General features: G+C 34.9%; 1 protein-coding gene across 1 annotated transcript in view; it reads left to right on the top strand.

Moving 5' to 3' along the window:
- The first annotated feature begins 4,456 nt into the window (after positions 1–4,456).
- Positions 4,457–17,523, top strand: part of LOC107657457 (beta-1,4-galactosyltransferase 2-like) — a 136,765-nt gene continuing 123,698 nt past the window's right edge. The window contains exon 1 of the mRNA XM_016445550.1: positions 4,457–4,884. The gene's annotated coding sequence lies outside the window, so the exon portion shown is untranslated. The remainder of the gene's footprint in view (positions 4,885–17,523) is intronic.

Raw genomic sequence — 17,523 nt, 5'->3', positions numbered from 1 at the left:
GTGTGTGTGTGTGTGTGTGTGTGTGTGTGTGTGTGTGTGTGTGTGTGATCATTGACATTTTTTTTTCTTTCCATTTAGACATCGAAAGTAAAAATGGGAGATTAGATGACTACACAACCTACAGATCAAAGATGCTGTGTTGCTGGTGCAAACAGGAGGTGTAAATACATAGTAAATTATTTAAATGTATTTTCCTTTGTGTCGGTTTTTAACCATCATTTTCTGAAGATTGAAATATTCTGTGTGCACCAATTTGTCTTAAAAGAGTGCATGATGTCAAAGGCAGATCTTTGACGACTTTCACACTTAGTTTGGCATCTCATAATTCTGAAAATGAAAATATCACTTAATGTTTTTGGCCATACCTCCATGATGTCATAATACCACATTTAAATGATAGAATTGTTCTTTTTTTTAAATCAAAAGGTATTTTATTTATTAAAATAGCCTAATAATATAAACCGTGATCCTGCATATGGTGACAGAACAGACTGTCCATAGACCCAGTGTTGGGGTCTGTTTGTAATCATCTCAATCTCCAATATATAGTTCGCTGTGATTGTTCTGTACAGTACAAGAAAAGTGATAAATTGCATTAGTGTGGATCTTTACATTGGCTGGGTGTAAATCGTGAAGTACTCTCTTGATCGCTGTATGCAAGAATGTTCTTGTATTTGCGTGATGACACCTGGTGTATCCGGTGTGCTTGACCTGATCTCACTCTCACGTGTTGTGTTCTTTCATGTAGCTACTGAATTCAAGTAAATGCTATCTTTGAGAAAACAGTTATACCAAAACTATGATGTTAAAAAAAATAAAAATACCAGTCATCTCCAATTGTATTTCTACCAGTGTAGACCCTCACTTTGTAGGGCTCTCTTTAGTCCTGGTTGGTTAAAAATGAGAGGATATAATAATCTGATGTGTGTACATATTAAAAGCAGTTTGTTTTTTGTGAAGCATGAGGGTGTTTGCCATTCCGTATTTCCTAGTTGTCTTGTAAATTTTTATTTTTATTTTTATTTTTTATTTTATTTTATTTTTTTGAGAAGCAAGAAGTGGTCTTTATCTCCCAGGACACTGTGGTGGAAGCTTGTTTCCTCCATGGGTTTAAAAAAAAGTTAAAGTAATTTCGACAAAATTCAGAATTGTGAAACTCAAAATTTGTACCTTTTTTCTCAAAACTGTGAGCTTACATCTCGCAATCCTTGATGAAAGGTAATTGTGACTATCAAAATTTTGACTTCTTTTCTTCCAATTGCAAATTTACATATTGCAATTCTGATTTTATATGTAGCAATTGTGACTTTTGTTCTGATAACCGTAAGAAAAAAGTCAGAATTGTGAGATATAATTGTGAATCCAAATTTATTTATTTTTTGTATTAAATATTTTTTTAAACCCATGGTGGAAGCAAGTTTCTATAAGTTACTGTAAACTCTGAACAATATGTAACAAGTTCTTTGCTGTTCACATCAGTTAATCCTGAAAACGATAATCTAAAAGCAAGTTCATAGCAGAACAGCACTGCAAACAGTGTGTGGTGGACTTTAATTGGCCACAGACACGAGATGCTATATTTAAACAGACATGAGGCTGTAGATTTTTCTGGATATTAAGATCTCATTTTCACAACCAGGGTTTTTGTCCTCTTGAAATGTTTTAGAAAGATGTATTTTTAGTGTTGCATCGGCTGAAATATTTAAAGGTACAGCCCATTTATCCCTCATAGCCTCATTTTCATTCTTGTATAATTAAATATGGTGTTTTCCCTCTACTAAGGTTATCTACTCAGTCTGATCCACTGTTTATAGCCACAATCAAACTTGTAAGATCAGTTGGCCTTCTTTAAGCTCTACTGAAATACTTTACTATCTATGATGTTTTTGTGAAGTGGAGGTACATACTAAACATGATTTTACTAACTCCTGAATGTCCAAAGTCAACTTCTGTTAAATGTCTGTTGATATTGTTTATATTAATGATCAATCAAATCACATACTCCATCTGTAAAGCACTATGGTCTTGTGAATAATTTCCAGTCTAGTGACTAAGATCATCTGTTTTCTTGCACTGGATCTGTGGAGAGATGCTTTTTTTGTTTTTTTTGTTACATGGATAAGTGTTTATTTTAAAACATTCCAACTTGGATCTGATGGATCAGACTACGAGGCTGCTTTAAGTCTAATTATTGTGGAGCTTCCAGGACCTGGATTGGCTGTCTGTGGTTTAGTAGTTCAGGAGTTGTGCGGTAAAGATGACCTCTTAAACATTTCTCCTGTTTCAGTGATTGTTAAATATGTTAATGTGGTGATTCCATTGTTTTGATGTGTACAAGTGGATCCTCTAGACTTCCTAATTGTCCTTGAAGAAATAAAAAGAAATGTGAAAAACCGTTCGATGCATGAATTTTTGTTTTTATAGTTGCCAGTAGTATCATCACAACATAACTCAAACACTAGGTTATCAGATGACTAATTATTCTGATGGAGGCATGGAAATGCAGGTCCATGATCCTTCAGCCAATAGGAGTAAAAACTGATCACCCCCTCATTACCATATTGCATGGTGAAATACACTACCTTTTAAATGTTTTTGAACTAAGTATCTTATTATCACCAAGGTTGCATTTATTTAATCAAAAATACAGTACAAAGAGTAATATTGTGAAATGTTTTTATGGCTTATTGAATGTGTTTCAAAATGTAATATATTCCTCATCGTTTTCAGCAGTATACCTTATTCATCAGAAATCACTCTAAAATGCTGATTTGGTGCTCAAGAAATATTTCTTACTATCAATGTGGAAAACAATTGCTGCGTAATATTTTATCAGTATTCTTTGACAAATAGAACGTTTCTATTAAAACAGTCATTTCATGTGGGTTCTGCAGTTGCACTGTGGCCTTTAATGGTAATGATAACTTTGGTTTATGCATTCAATATTCACTCTATTCATTTTTTTTATTTTTTTTTTTTTGCTCTTTGTCTGAATCAGCCTTTTGTTTCACTTCTTCATTTAATTATTTGTGTGAACAGGCCTTTAGTTTACCTAACCGTGTTGTCATTAAGCATATTCTTCCTCATCTGATTTCCAGCAGAATGATCTTTTAAATGATTTGTCATTAATATCCATCTAGCTACTTATAACCACCCTCTGGAAAATGAATATTTTATCACCATTTCAAGTCACACTCTGTAAATTGATCTGACATGCATGCTTGAATTCAGATTGAGATTATTCCGCCACACAAGAGCAGCTCATATTAAAACAGTCATTTCATGTGGGTTCTGCAGTTGCACTGTGGCCTTTAATGGTAATGATAACTTTGGTTTATGCATTCAATATTCACTCTATTCAGGAAAATAATTTTATAGTCCTGGGACATCAGATTGTGTTGGGTAATCTTGTTTTTAACAATGTAAAATTCTTAACTGTCACTTTTGATACATTTAGTGCATCTTTTCTGAACGAAAACAATTTATTAAAAAGAAATGATGGAAATAAATATGTAAATAAAAGAAAAAACATGCATAATGTAAATTAATAAATTGAAAGAACATTAAAAAATAATTTCTCAATTTGATTATGTATTTTGTTTTCTGCAGTATACATTTATTACATAATCTTTATTTATTTACTCATTTTCGGTTTTGCAGGAAAGTGGATAAAATATGTCCTCTTATTCTGGAACATAACAGGATAACAGTATTTGTCATCAAAGTCGTGAGGCAAGTTTTCACGTGTTTACATGTACAGAATTTATAAATCAATTTTTGCAAAAATAAAAAGAATGGTTTGTTTTTGCTGTTTAAAGCAAATCGAAAAAAAACATATTATACAAGGGAACTGCCAATGTAAACAATATTTCGCTGAAGGTTATTCATGATTTATTAAATGCAGTATTGTACAAGCATTAGCGATCAGGTGACAGCTTCAAACATCCACCAGATGGCGCCAAAGGACGCGACACTGTTGCATGGCTTTCAAGCATCGCTTGTTTAGCAGGTGCATCACTCGTCACAGCTGCTGCTTGATGCTATATATTTCTATAGAAAATTAAAACAAATCTTAAATAAGGTAACCCTTTAAGAAACATGATTCTACAATGAGCGTAGCCTGCCATTCGCGACAGCAGTAACGTGCATTTCATTGTTGACTGAACTGCAGTGAACAAACATTTGACCAAAGAATGGACCACGATGGATGTTTGTTTCTCTCGCGCTCAATCCTGCTTGTGTGAAACTCAAAATGCATAATAATTGGAAAAGAGCTAATATTAGGACAAAAAAAATGCTCACTTAAAATAAATGAGAATTAAATGTTTAAAACCAGAAATACCATAACAAAACAGTACATGCTTGCATAGCAAGACATCGAGGCGATATAAACTGCGTCCTCTTGCGGCGAATAAGCGAACCACCGTTTGAGCCCTCCGAGTCTCCGTACTAAAGAAACCCTGCCTCCCTATGCCTTTATTCGCACACCCATCATCTCTCCTCGCCAAAAAACACAGAACGGACAGATGAAAATACACGGCAAAATATTTAGTATCATCACTGGAGTGAGTGTACGCTGCTGTCAAGGGCTCTCAATAACATGGAGATATATAATATTCCTGCAATATGGCATAATTCTTTCATTAGTGTGCATTTCTTTCCGAAAAATGAATTAATCGACGTTGTCGGCAGAAAGAAATAACGCTGTTCGGCAAGTAACTCCATCGTTTTATATGGATATTATGATAAAACTAACTGTATTTCACACAGATGACACATTTATGGCTGAAACTGAGAGTTCTTCTGAAATAGACAGTCAGCTGAAGTGAATACAAGAAAGATGAATCCCTTATAGAGGAGCTCCCTAGCTTGCAAAGGATCAAGGTAAGAAATGACATGTTTGTGTTCATGGTTTGCAAATTTGAAACATTATTTTTTTTTTCATCTCTGCATGACTTCCTTTGAACGATGCTCTTTGCTGTTTTTCTCTTATATCGCATGCTATCTTTATTGCCTGCCATCTTAATCAAGGCGTAGAGATATTCCACGTAGAGATGCTTCCTATACAATCTAAACTCTTGGCCAGATCGCAATACCACAAAATAGTCTTTATTTTCATCGACATGCACATTTCAGCTCCTCCCAGCAGAGTCGAGTATAGGGATGTTGCTGTGTAATGGTACCCACAGCATCCATGGACAGCATCTTGCCCAGTGTCTCCAGATAGGAAGCTGGCAGGACATGTGTGACTTTGTGGCCGAAGATCTATGAGCATGGAGAAGAATTCAGAGTAACACTTTTTATGAATAATGCATTGCAATGGTATTTTGAATGCATTCTTAAAATGCATCTTTTAATCACATATTCTTATTAATAACAAACAACATTATAATACCTATTTATACATTGAAAGAGTGACTTAAAACATGATTAAAGCCATATTGCATGTCTATACTCTTTCTTAAGCACGAATAGGTACATTTTAAAATCTTTGGTTAACATTTTTATGAACATTTTTGAATCCATTATGTTTGCAGACTTAATGGAAAGTGTTATTGAATATTGTGTGGTAAGCTTTCTAGAGGTGGTTTATGAATCAAGGCTGGAATAACTAGAAATTTGTTGAATATTTACAAAAGTTTGGCACATAATATTTCCTATTAACCTTTTGATTAGTAAATTATTGATGATAGCACATCATGGCACGTTAGTCTCATGGGAACTGCTGTTTATGGGATCCAATTAACATGCAGCTGTTCTCCCCATTTATTTAATCAGTGATTGCAGTATATCTTTTTAATTGCACATATTGTAATACAGTCCATTCTTAAATAGATAATCAGATTTGTTTATTATAAGCTCATACAGTATATGGCATTGAGGCACTTTCCCAAAACCTCAATTTTTTTTTATTTTTTGATGTTTTAAGGGGTTTTAGGATTGTTTGTTTCACTTGTAAACAAACCATTTTTCTCTCTTTAACCTTTCAGAATCCTTTATCGGGTCTGTTTCTGCTGAATATTTTCCGTCTTGGATGTTACAATCACAATCCCTAACAATAACACACATTGTCAGTAAGGATTGAATCTGTTTTAATAGGTTTTGCTTCTAATCTTTCAAATAAATTTCAAATAAATAAAATACCATTTACATGTTTTTTTTCTTTAAGTAGACTAGCATTATTTCCAATTATTCTGATTCGGTTTAAAGGCTATTCCAGTTGTTTTAAACTACTTTTAACAGTGTTATGATGGTGAACATAAATATACACATATCACTGACAGGATGGAAAGTTAAGGTGGCAGTTTGTTGTTTCAGCTTGACTCATTTGCAGTCAATCACTTTTGCTGTCTAATATGTGCTCTCAATGGATCCTCTAAATGACTTTCTCTCAGCGTCTGTATCTGTTCCTCTCATTCACCCACACAATCTGCTTTTTAAGCTCTCTTTCTACAGCGCGATACCCGAGAGCCCAAGGGCGGATTGTCCGTTGGTCCATTTTGCAGTTTGTTTTGAACAGGAGCTGCTCTGTTTGGCTAATCTACCTCCATCCACCAGAGATAAATGACCGTTTGAGTCTGCTGCGATTCCTTTTCTTGCTTGATGGGAATGGTTTTGATTGGAAATTAGGGGCAAATGTATATTGTGTTTTATAGAACAGTGCAAATTTAGACACCGGATCACTGGTCATACAGATGAGAAATCATTGGGTGTTGGGATTTGTTGTCATGGGAACAGTAAGACCCGTGACACAAAGGTGGCGTGAAGTGGACTGCTTTGTTTTGAACACCGGCTTTGTCTGATTTTTGTCTCTTCCTCAAAGTTTAAAGTTCATTTTTCTGCACTCGTGAGCACAAAAATAACAAATGATTAATGATATCAGACCAAGTCTAGTTGCGCCCGGAAGTACAGAATGTGTTTGTCGCTTGTAGTTTATTTCTTAGGGAGTTGCAAGGGCATTTAGGTGAATGGGGATAATCATGTCTAAGTCTATCCAGATGCCAACTTAGAGGTCCGTCCAAATGAAGGCTTCAGCTGGGGCGGTTTAATTTGTCTCTTGGCTCGGAGTAGAGTGAGCAGCTGGACTTGAGGCAGGCAAAAACTGGGGCCGCGGTCTGTGGAGCTTACAAGCTAACAGAGCTGGAGCGCAGCCACCCAAGACTTCCTTCTGCTTGTTTGTGTGCTGTGATATAGACTGTGTATAGAGACAATGCTGTCTCATAATTAGCCGCTCGGGTTCACACATCGGTGCGATGACTTACCTTTGTGATATTCTGAATTAGATACATTTCAAACCCTGAAAGGACTCGATTATGTAACTGTTTAGTGTTCATTTAAGGCAGCTGAAACTATGTCAAGCTTGAGTTAGCCTTACAGGAATATTCCACATTCAATACAAGTTGAGCTCAGTCGACTGCGTTTGTGATATAATGTTGATTACTACAAAAAAATAATTCAGACTCATCTCACATTTTCATAAGGTTACAGTTTTTGGAGGATTTGGAAGCAGAAATGTGAAGCGGCGTCGTTACTGTTAAACTAAAACTAGTAAAATGATTTATGTTTATTGAAAGCTATATATATATATATATATATATGTGTGTGTGTATGTGCTCAGATAGTTGCCAAAGCAACATTTCTCATTTAAATTTAGTTTAACATGACATACTACATTAATTAAAACTATATAACCTGTAATACTCATTAATTCTAAATCTCATTTATATTAAAATAACACTGATTGTATCTGATTGAAGTGTTTCTACTTCAAAAATACAATATATTAGATGGAAAAACTTAGCTAACATGGACATTTGAAATTTTGCATTTGAAACTGACATAAAAGCTAACATTAAAAGTTGCAGTACAACTAAAACTAAAATAAAAAAATAAATGAAAGCTAAGTAGAAATATTAAAATACAAATTAAACATTAAAAACATAACAAAAATACTAAAATTTAAACTAACATTTAAATGAACACTAAAAATGCGAATAAAATATAATATTAATAAATATTACAATAGTATATAAATAATGCAAACAAAAATGATGTGAAGCTCTTCGATTCATTCTTGTGTATTATTTCATCTATAAAGTGAGTACTTCTATAAAGTGAGTACTTTTATGTTTACGGATTGGCTCCAATTACTTCCATTACAAGTTCCGCACTGTAACCCAATATTTGATTTGTTTTGTTGTTGTTTTCAAGAACAAGGAGGCACAGATTGAACTCATTTTTTGTAGCAATTAACTGCTAAATAATTTTGTTAAACTGCAATGATTAAATATTACATGGTTTTAACTACAGTATTAATGACATATTAGTATCATATTATTTCCATTTTTACACCTCTGTATTTTTCAGACCTCTCATTTTCTCGCATAGTCAAGCTATTGTAGAGAGGGTAACACAACATAACACAACACAGGATCTTGTAAGTGATGTTTACATCACAGGAGTGAGTTGAATGTGTTTTGAAAAGTGTAGGCTACACTCGTGGTGAGATTGAAAGCGTAGCTGAGTGGGTCTCCAAGCACCATTCAGTATAATCAGAAATTGATGTCACGTTTGCATCCCACTGAACAGGTGCTGGCCACAGATTTCCAGCCAGAGGAGGATGGAAGCCTGCAGGCAGACAAGCACACTTTTAATGTGGAAAAATCATCTTAGGTCAAGGAATTTTAGGTGGATATTTTCAATATGTGGGCTCTTAGCTGCCTCCCACTCAATATGAAGCATCTAATTAAGCTCATTTTAATCGTTAGCGATTAGTGGGTGGGGTTTTCTTCTGGGATGTTTTGCTGAGTCTGACTTTGTAACCCAATTTGAGCTTGACAGCTTTAACTAGAGTATTGCCAAAGCTGTTTGAAGCGTATGCAAAACAACTTATGCCTGTATTATGTTTCTTTTTAAAGAAAATTGATGTAGGGTTCCTCACTGAATTTAGTTTTTGTTTTAGTAGTACCTGTGAACGATGCATTGTTCTGTTGTGTATTTTTTCCTCTAGTGTAGTTAATATAAAAAAAGACTAGAAATGTAAAGCAGGTAGTGTTTTGTTTGGAGAGTGTAGATATTGTTCCTAAGCACTCCCCCTGTCTGCCATTGGTCGATGAAACAGATAGTCCCACCCCCAAACTCACACCATTGGTTGAGCCATGTGTTGAGTTGATCGGATGCTCAAATTAATATATCTGTGTAACACCTAGTGTTATACTTTAGATAGAAGCAAACATTTTTACATTAAGCAAATAATAACGTAATCGTAAGTGTACATCACAAAATATTGGCAGAATGGACAACACTTTAGGCTATTAGACAATATTACTTGTCAATACGGTGCAATGTTCAACTCATAGGAGTGGCAACAGGCCAATAACCTTGATTAACGAAGGTCTTTATGTCCCAGATCCATATATTCCTGTAGCGAATATCAATATCTTAGTCTGATTCATTAAGATTTAAGAGTCAAATTAAAAGTCGTAAAAACTGACCTGCTCTGTTTTTAACACCTCTCCAGACTTGAACAGGATGAAACGCTCTTTACATTAATAGAAGTGTAAGTGTTTTACGAAGTGGCATGTAGCGTATGTTGTTGGCAGAGCTCTAGAGCACAGGTTTAGGGATGTGTGCCGGTGTGAGGTGAGTGGTGTCATGTCCACAGGGAGGCTGGGATTCAGAATAATGAAATGATAGCCAGAGGCCAGTGACTCTCAGCTCGAATCTCTTCAACTGCTGCCATGAGTGTGTATTAACTCTTTAGTCCTGCACGGGTATGACATGTCATGCCACTGACCCCTCTACCTCACATCCATATGGCAGTGCTGGGAAGTGAGTGAGTGGATGCAATCCCCTTTTTTTGTTACTAGTTTGTGAAAGTGAACATATTTTTTGGCCTTCTGCAAAAAATAAAAGAAATAAATAAATAATTATAATCAAAAAATGGCAGTACATAATGCAGTCTAATTAAAAATAAGACCACGGTTTGACTAATTGTATTTGTTTATGGTGTGACATGCCAAATACTGTATCATATTATACTCCTGGTGTAATGTCACACCATATTATGTTGCATGCTGTTAGAACAGTCTGCAGCCTAATTGAAATCAACTACCATTCTTGTAGCATGTCCACTTTCATAGAGCAACAATGCTTTGAATGTACCAATTTCAACATAGAGAGGGTAGAAACATGTTTTGATGTTTATTTCGAAATTCTCAATAGAAATTTATGAAGTCTTAGGGGAATATCAGTATCAGATGAAATCCTAGAGCTTTCTGACCAATTTTGTTTACTGGTTTAAAAAAAAAACAGGTTTCTATTAGAGCCCGACCGATATATCGTTTTGCCGATATTATCGGCCGATATGAGCCTGTCGCCGATATATCAGTATCGGCGAATATGCTGCCGATATGAAAATTTTTTTTACAGAACATATAACGCAGATAAAATGCTTGAAATGGTGTAATTACTTAGTTTGTCCAGCAGAGCGTGCTCTATTGTTCGCTACTGGCGACCTGGATGAAACGCTTTAAAGCTTAAGTCTATGGAAAACCATTGAAACTTTGAACGGCCATATCTCCATAACGGCACGGCGAATCAGCATCAAATTCGGGGGATCCCTTCAGCTGGAGGAACCCTCTCGAACACAAATCGAGGCCCGCTTTCGAATGAGACCATCCCCGCGTCGATAGCCCCCGGGGTTCGGGAGTTACGGGTGGTTAATTTGATCACCACATTTGAGTGATCATTGCAAAAAATGTGTTTATGTATATATATTCTGTTTATGTATATACTATATTTTATATATATATATATATATGTATGTGTATATATATATATATATATATATAGTACCAGTCAAATGTTTGGACACACGAATGGGAAAGTGTCCAAACTTTTGACTGGTACTGTACTATAATATACACAAAGAATATCGGCCGATATATCGATATCGGACTTTTTTTACTCCCTAATACCTCCCGGTATCGGTATCGGCCCCAAAAAACCCATATCGGTCGGGCTCTAGTTTCTATATTATTCTCAAATATGCATAAAAATATGTTGAACATGCAAATGGTAAATTATATGGATCTTTATAAAATGATCTGCCAATATCTGGCAGCTATAGGTTTTGGAGCAAAGCAATAGAGATTTTCAGCAGAAAACAACTATAATGTAATTAGTTACATTCACACCTCACTAGTTCATGCATGCCTTCAAGTGTGATAAGTTTTACACTCTTTGGTGTGAGATATTGCTTGGCTTGTTGCTGGCCTCAGAGTAAATTTAAGACTCTAAAAGTGTGTATGCCAGTGTTAAGAGAAAATGAGTGATTGCCATTCCTTACAAATATATATTGTTTGAATATTCACACATTTATGGTGTCCATGTCAATTCATTTGTAGAATTTATAGCTAATTGACAATAAATGTTTGATGGGGTGCCAGTAAATACTGTTTTCAATATAGTCACCTTTCTATCAAATTGCAAATCTATCAAAAAACTGTTTAATTTTGCTTGTAGGGAATTTACTCGTGAACTTTGCACATAGTAGATATTGTATGAAATTAGCTGTTTTTTAGTGACAGTCCATAAATGTTTCCTGTTATTAAGTCACTGAGTTTTGAGCTCAAATTTCACTCTATGAAGAAATTACCTGTCTGAGTCATCTACTCAAATCTAAATCAATTTACAAATAATGGCTCTCAAGTTAAATTTAATGTATATAATACATATTATATTTATATTTAATAAATATAATGTTGTGTGGTGGCAGTTCTCTTAATGGAAGACAATTTCAATTTCAAATGATTTGTAAAAGGCAAAATGTGCATGATTGTAGTTCTCTATTTTCAGATAAAATATGCTTGAGTAACCCTACCCATTACTTATTTCTTTGGATTTATAATTTGGGTAGTTTTCCAGAAGTAAAGCATTGGAGAAAACCCTTTTCAGTCATTTTGCCCTTCATACGGAGCTGATGATTTGTACTGATCATAGTGCTGCTGGCAGTCGCAGTCCCTCACACATGTATGATGAAGTTTCCTGTCTGTTGAGTGGCTCACTTGGTGCTGCCACCCTATTAAACATGCTCTTGCTTTTAAACATCAAAGTCAGGGCCTGATTGGCGTCTCTAGGCCTAATTAATTTCTCTTAGGAGGAGCTGGATGGGTTGGATCCCCTCATGTCAAGTCTTAGCATGTTGTTTGAAAATGAGCCTGATAAGAAAGCGTGAGTTTTTCCATCATGAGGATGAGAAGAACTCCGAAGTGAATTGCGTTTTCATCTACTGTATTTTGAATGAGAGCAGGAGGGTGGCTATAGGGCTTTTTAATCTTGGAGGAAGACCAAAATGGAAAATGCTTCTAGTAAAGAAAGGCACAGCTTGTTGGGTTGGGCCCAGTTTATTATTATTTTATTTTATTTTATATTTCTGCATTGTTATAAATGCTAAAAAATATGTTGTTTGAAAGTTTTTGATTGTAAATGGGTTAGTCTTCAATTAAGAGAACTTTACTGTCTCTTAGGTTGATTTCAAAAAGGAAATGGTTGAAAAATATTCCGTCCAGCTTTAAGCTGTTTTTGTCTCTTTAATTACATTTTTTTGTAAATGTTTAGTATTAAAAATGTCTACAAGCAATAGTGGAGGAAGGTAAAATTTTCCAGATTTTTGGGGCTTGTTTCCTACTCATACTTTTTAGCTTTCATTCCATAGTTTATTTATAAAAGGTGTTCAAATTAGGAAACTAGTTTGCACTTTCTCTAAGAAAAAAAATATTTTAATTTGGCATCACATCCAGCATTTCGGAGCGCAGTTACATTTTTGCAAAAAATATATTTGGTTATGATGAAAATTAGAAGCAACAGGGGAGCACATGAGGATCAGAAAAGTAATTTTGTAAGTTTTTTTCTCTCATGGTTTGAGAGTACATTTCCATTGGATATCTGTTATTATTTTAGAATTATAGTTCAGTTTTTATAGATTCAAAACTGAACTAACTGCTAGCTAACTTGTTCAAGGCTTATTTCTCCAAGAATGTAATTACCATCACAAACACAATATCAGTGGCCATGATCATGTTTTTATTCCAAGACATGTGACGTTTAATTTGTCAAGGTTTCAAAGAGTTCCCAATTGAAGAATCACCCAAATGCATTATGGCACATTAGTGTTTATCAATTATAGCCCTCAATACAATCTGTCGTCTGACCAAAACCAGAATCTGTGGTTCCCGAGCCATTAAATCTCACATTTATGCCTCCATCTAGCTAGGCAGTTTGTAAACAGATGACTTATGAGACTTTTGTGAACCGCAGTCATTAATGTCATTTTGAATTATGGAGAAACTGGAGAGGCTGCCCACCTAAATCTCCCAGAACTCTGCGGTCTGTCCATTTTAATGTCACAATCACATATGGAAGTTACAACTGTGTGCGAAAGAGAGCATGAGAGAGTGATTAATATATTGTTGGAAAGTGCTGTAGGCTGTGGGAGATGGCTGGATCTGTCACTTCCTGATGCAGATGTGCATTCTGGCACAAGATAACCCTCCCACTCCACCAGATGTTTCTTTATTGAGTCACTCATGCTGTGCTTCACCTGTTTCTTTTTCCATTCTAGCTGTTGCTTTGTCGCTTTGTCTTCAGGAAGGACACGGTACAATTCCCACACAATTTTTCTTCAAATCATGAATAACAACCTTGAATGACTATTCAGCGTTTAATTGGTGGCTTACAAGCTGTCCTTCTGCTCCCATAAAACTGTTTATGAAAACTAGACTGTGGTGCAGAATGACACTCATACGTTTGGGGTTGGTTTTCTATTTTAATATATTTAAAAATATATTAAATTCTGAAATTTCAGCATACATTACTCCAGTCTACAGTGTCATATGATCGTTCAGCAGTCATTCTAATGTGCTGCTTTGTTGCTCGAGAAACATTTCTTATTATTATCACTGTTGAAAACAGTTGTGGTGATTAATATTTTTGTGTATACCATGACTTTTTTCAGGATTCTATGATGAATAGAAAGTTCAAAATAACATTTATTTGAAATAGAAATCTTTTGTTACATTAACAAAACACTTTTGTTTTTTGTTACATTTAATGCATCTTTACCAAATAAGAATTTTTTTTTTTAAATCTTACTGATCACAAACTGAAAGGTACTGTATATTTGCCATTATATCATAATGTAATAAAAATAGGCTCCGTAATATATTTTGACTCATTTTGTCAGACTCTGTTCCATGTTTTGTGTGTGTCCTGCTCCCCATGTGCCTTCCCATGCCCTTATTTGGTTAGTTTCCTGTTCCTCCCCTGATTAGTTAAGTTCATTTGTCCCAGGTGTTTCCCTTGATGTTTCATTGCTCCCAGGTGTGTCTCGTCATCCCCTCCTCCTGTGTGTATAAAGTGTTCCCAGTCCCAAGTTCTCTGTCCGCTGTTAAACGTCTTCCTGAGTTCGTCTCCCTTGGTTCCTGTAAATAAAGTCTTGGTAAAGTATTCTCCAGCATCTCCTCGTTCCTCGTGTGTGTGCATCGTGACACATTTAAGCGTAGATCATTATAATATAGCTCAGCAAGCTTGCTAAATAACACTAAGTTCAATTTAAAACAAATTTTGTATAGGCATGTACTACAAAAACTTAAATCTCTTCTTTTTACTGTTTAGTTTACATTTTGATTATTTAGTGAATGTTAGGTTGAAGGCCAGCATGAATAATGCAAACCAAGAAAGTGCCACTATTCGGTTTGTTGGTTATAAAAAATTAAGCATATAGAAGCTCTACACATTTTGTTGCCAGTTTATTTGATGGATTCCCTTGTGTCGATGTAAAACCTTGCTTTTTTTTTCCCCATTAGTTTATGACATAGGTGGGATGTAAAATATTCATTAGCCTCTATTTCTGGCTAATTTTGTTATGGGTCAGCCTGAGCTGCTTGAATTTGTGCTAGTATCAATCTTTTAGTTTATTAAATTTGTCTAATGTGGGAAAGTATGTGATTCAGGGGCTTGGCTTATTATTGATCCTGACTTTATTGAGACCAAATTGCTAACTTCTGGAGTGTTCAAAAATATAACCTCATTAGCATTGACGTTTTCAACAGAGGCTTTGAGAACCAGTGCATGCATAGTAAGTCCCTCTTTGAGAGTATGAATAATATTACAGTTAAGTGGATATACTAAATTAATGAGCACAGTCCTGTGGAACTATTCTAGGGCATCTGGAAGTGTTCCATTTATTGAAGAATTGATTAGATAGCATTTGAAAAGAGTAGCTGGTTTGATATTGCCTTATTAATTAATTTTATTGTCATTCTATATTGCTTTATTCCCAAAATGACTGTTGAAATTTAGCTATAAAGTGCTTTGATAAAAAGTTTTGTACTGTCTGATGGCTAAAAAGTGAAGCTAAGGAAATGATGTGTGGTAAGAACTTTGGAGAAAGTCTTTTTGCTCAAAATTTTGCCAAGGGGGTCTTCTTCTACAAGGCCTTTGGAGCTGTGATGAATATTTTAGGAGCTTTGGTATTGGGACTTCAGCATACAATATATTCTTTGAGACAAACTTCTAGTTCATAGAAGAGTGTAAAGTTTAAGAAGGAACTGATGACAGCAAAAGCAAAGATAAGGAGTTTGCAAATGCGATTTTGAGAGAAGACCATATATCAATGGAGTAGCAACTTAGTGTGACCTCAGTCTTATTGGGTTAGTGTTATATTGATGTCCTATATTAAGGACCATTACTGTGCTGAAGCATCCACCCACAGCTCCAGCTCCAGAGAAAGATACACACTGCAGAATTTGCAGCCTCCGTTGGCTTTCCTTGGCAGTTAACCTGAATGATCACAGAAATGTGATAATTAGAGGGAACCGTGAGTGAGGCTGAGAGACTGATTTCAGGTCTCTTGTTATAGTAAGCGAACAATAACTGAATGATGCACTGATGTGAGTGTGCAACCACTGGACACTTTTTGTTCCATAAGGCCACAGGAGATGAAAAGACAAAAATGCAGAGAATTATGAGCTAGGCGGCTCTTTTTAAGTGCAAGTTCTATATACCACAAAAGTTATTTTGCATAATATGCGTGAAATATGCATTACCTGATTTGACTTTTTTTTTTTTTATAGTGCAAGAGTACAGGTGGAAAATGACAGTACCAACATTACACATTAAATCAATCAAAATGTTAATTGCAATGTTACAAAAAAATCTATTTCAAATAAATACTGTTTCTTTGAACATTCTATTCATCAAATAATGAGCACCAAATCATCTTGAGTAATGATGCTGAAAATTAAGCGTTGCCATAGAATGAATAAATTACAACTTTAAATATATCAAAGTAGCAATAATATTTCACAACATTACTGTTTTTACTATATTTTTGATCAAATAATTGCAGCCTTGGTAAGCACAAGAGACTTTTTTTCAAAAACATCACAAAAACCTTGCCTACCCTAAACTTTTGAACGGTAGTGTATGTCTAGGAATGTATTTATATTACTCACCTGCAAGAAATGGACATGTAGACTTGTGAATAGAAACCCAACAAGTCTACAGGAAAAATACTGTATGTGTAACAATAAATAATTAATGATGTTAGATGTTGGAATCTATAGATATAGTGGCAACTTGTTCTTTATTGGGCCCTGTCTCCTTTAGAATGGAGATAAACAAACCCTGGTTACCACAGTTATCCATTCATTTATGAGGAAAACAAAAATAAATAAGTGGGCATTTGCAGAAAGACTGAACATGCCTGAAAGTTGTTCAGTAGATTTTTTTTTTTAATATAATGAATAAACTACATTTGAAAAGTGGATGGTATTAAAAGGGTAGGTTACCCAAAAATGAAAATTCTGTCATTAATTACTCACCCTCATGTCGTTCCAAACCCGTAAGACCTTCGTTCATCTTCAGAAGACAAATGACAATATTTTTGATGAAATCCAAGACCTTTCTGATTAGGGATGGGTACTGAAACCCGGTATTTAATCGTTCCCGGGGCTAAATTATGAAAGACCGGAGTATCGAGTATCTTATCTTATGTATAAAACACAAAAAATGCCTGCACACTGGTGCATTTACAAATTGATGTTTTATATTCATTTCATTAAATATTTATTTTACATTTCAGAATATAAAGCAATGTTAATTCATCTCTTAATTTGTCATATATATATATATATATATAACAAAAAGTACCGATAAGAATACCGTTAAAGTACTGAATCGATAAGTAGTATCGGTAAGAGTAGTAATACCGTTAAAACCTTAACGATACCCATCCCTATTTCTGACCCTGCATAGACACCAATGGACACCACCGCGGAGAATGACAGAGAAGAGAAAAAAATTGCTGAATAAAATCCTTATTTTTATTTTCTTTGCGCACAAAAAGTATTCTCGTAGCTTCATAAAATTATGATTGATCCACTGATGTCACATGGACGTCATGGACGATTTTAACGATGCTCTTACTACCTTTCTGGGCCTTGAATGTGTCAGTTGTGT

The sequence above is a fragment of the Sinocyclocheilus anshuiensis genome, unplaced genomic scaffold (assembly GCF_001515605.1).
Source record: "Sinocyclocheilus anshuiensis isolate Anshui unplaced genomic scaffold, SAMN03320099.WGS_v1.1 scaffold155, whole genome shotgun sequence".
Classification (NCBI taxonomy): domain Eukaryota; kingdom Metazoa; phylum Chordata; class Actinopteri; order Cypriniformes; family Cyprinidae; genus Sinocyclocheilus; species Sinocyclocheilus anshuiensis.
This window is presented reverse-complemented; position numbering and strand designations above follow the sequence as displayed.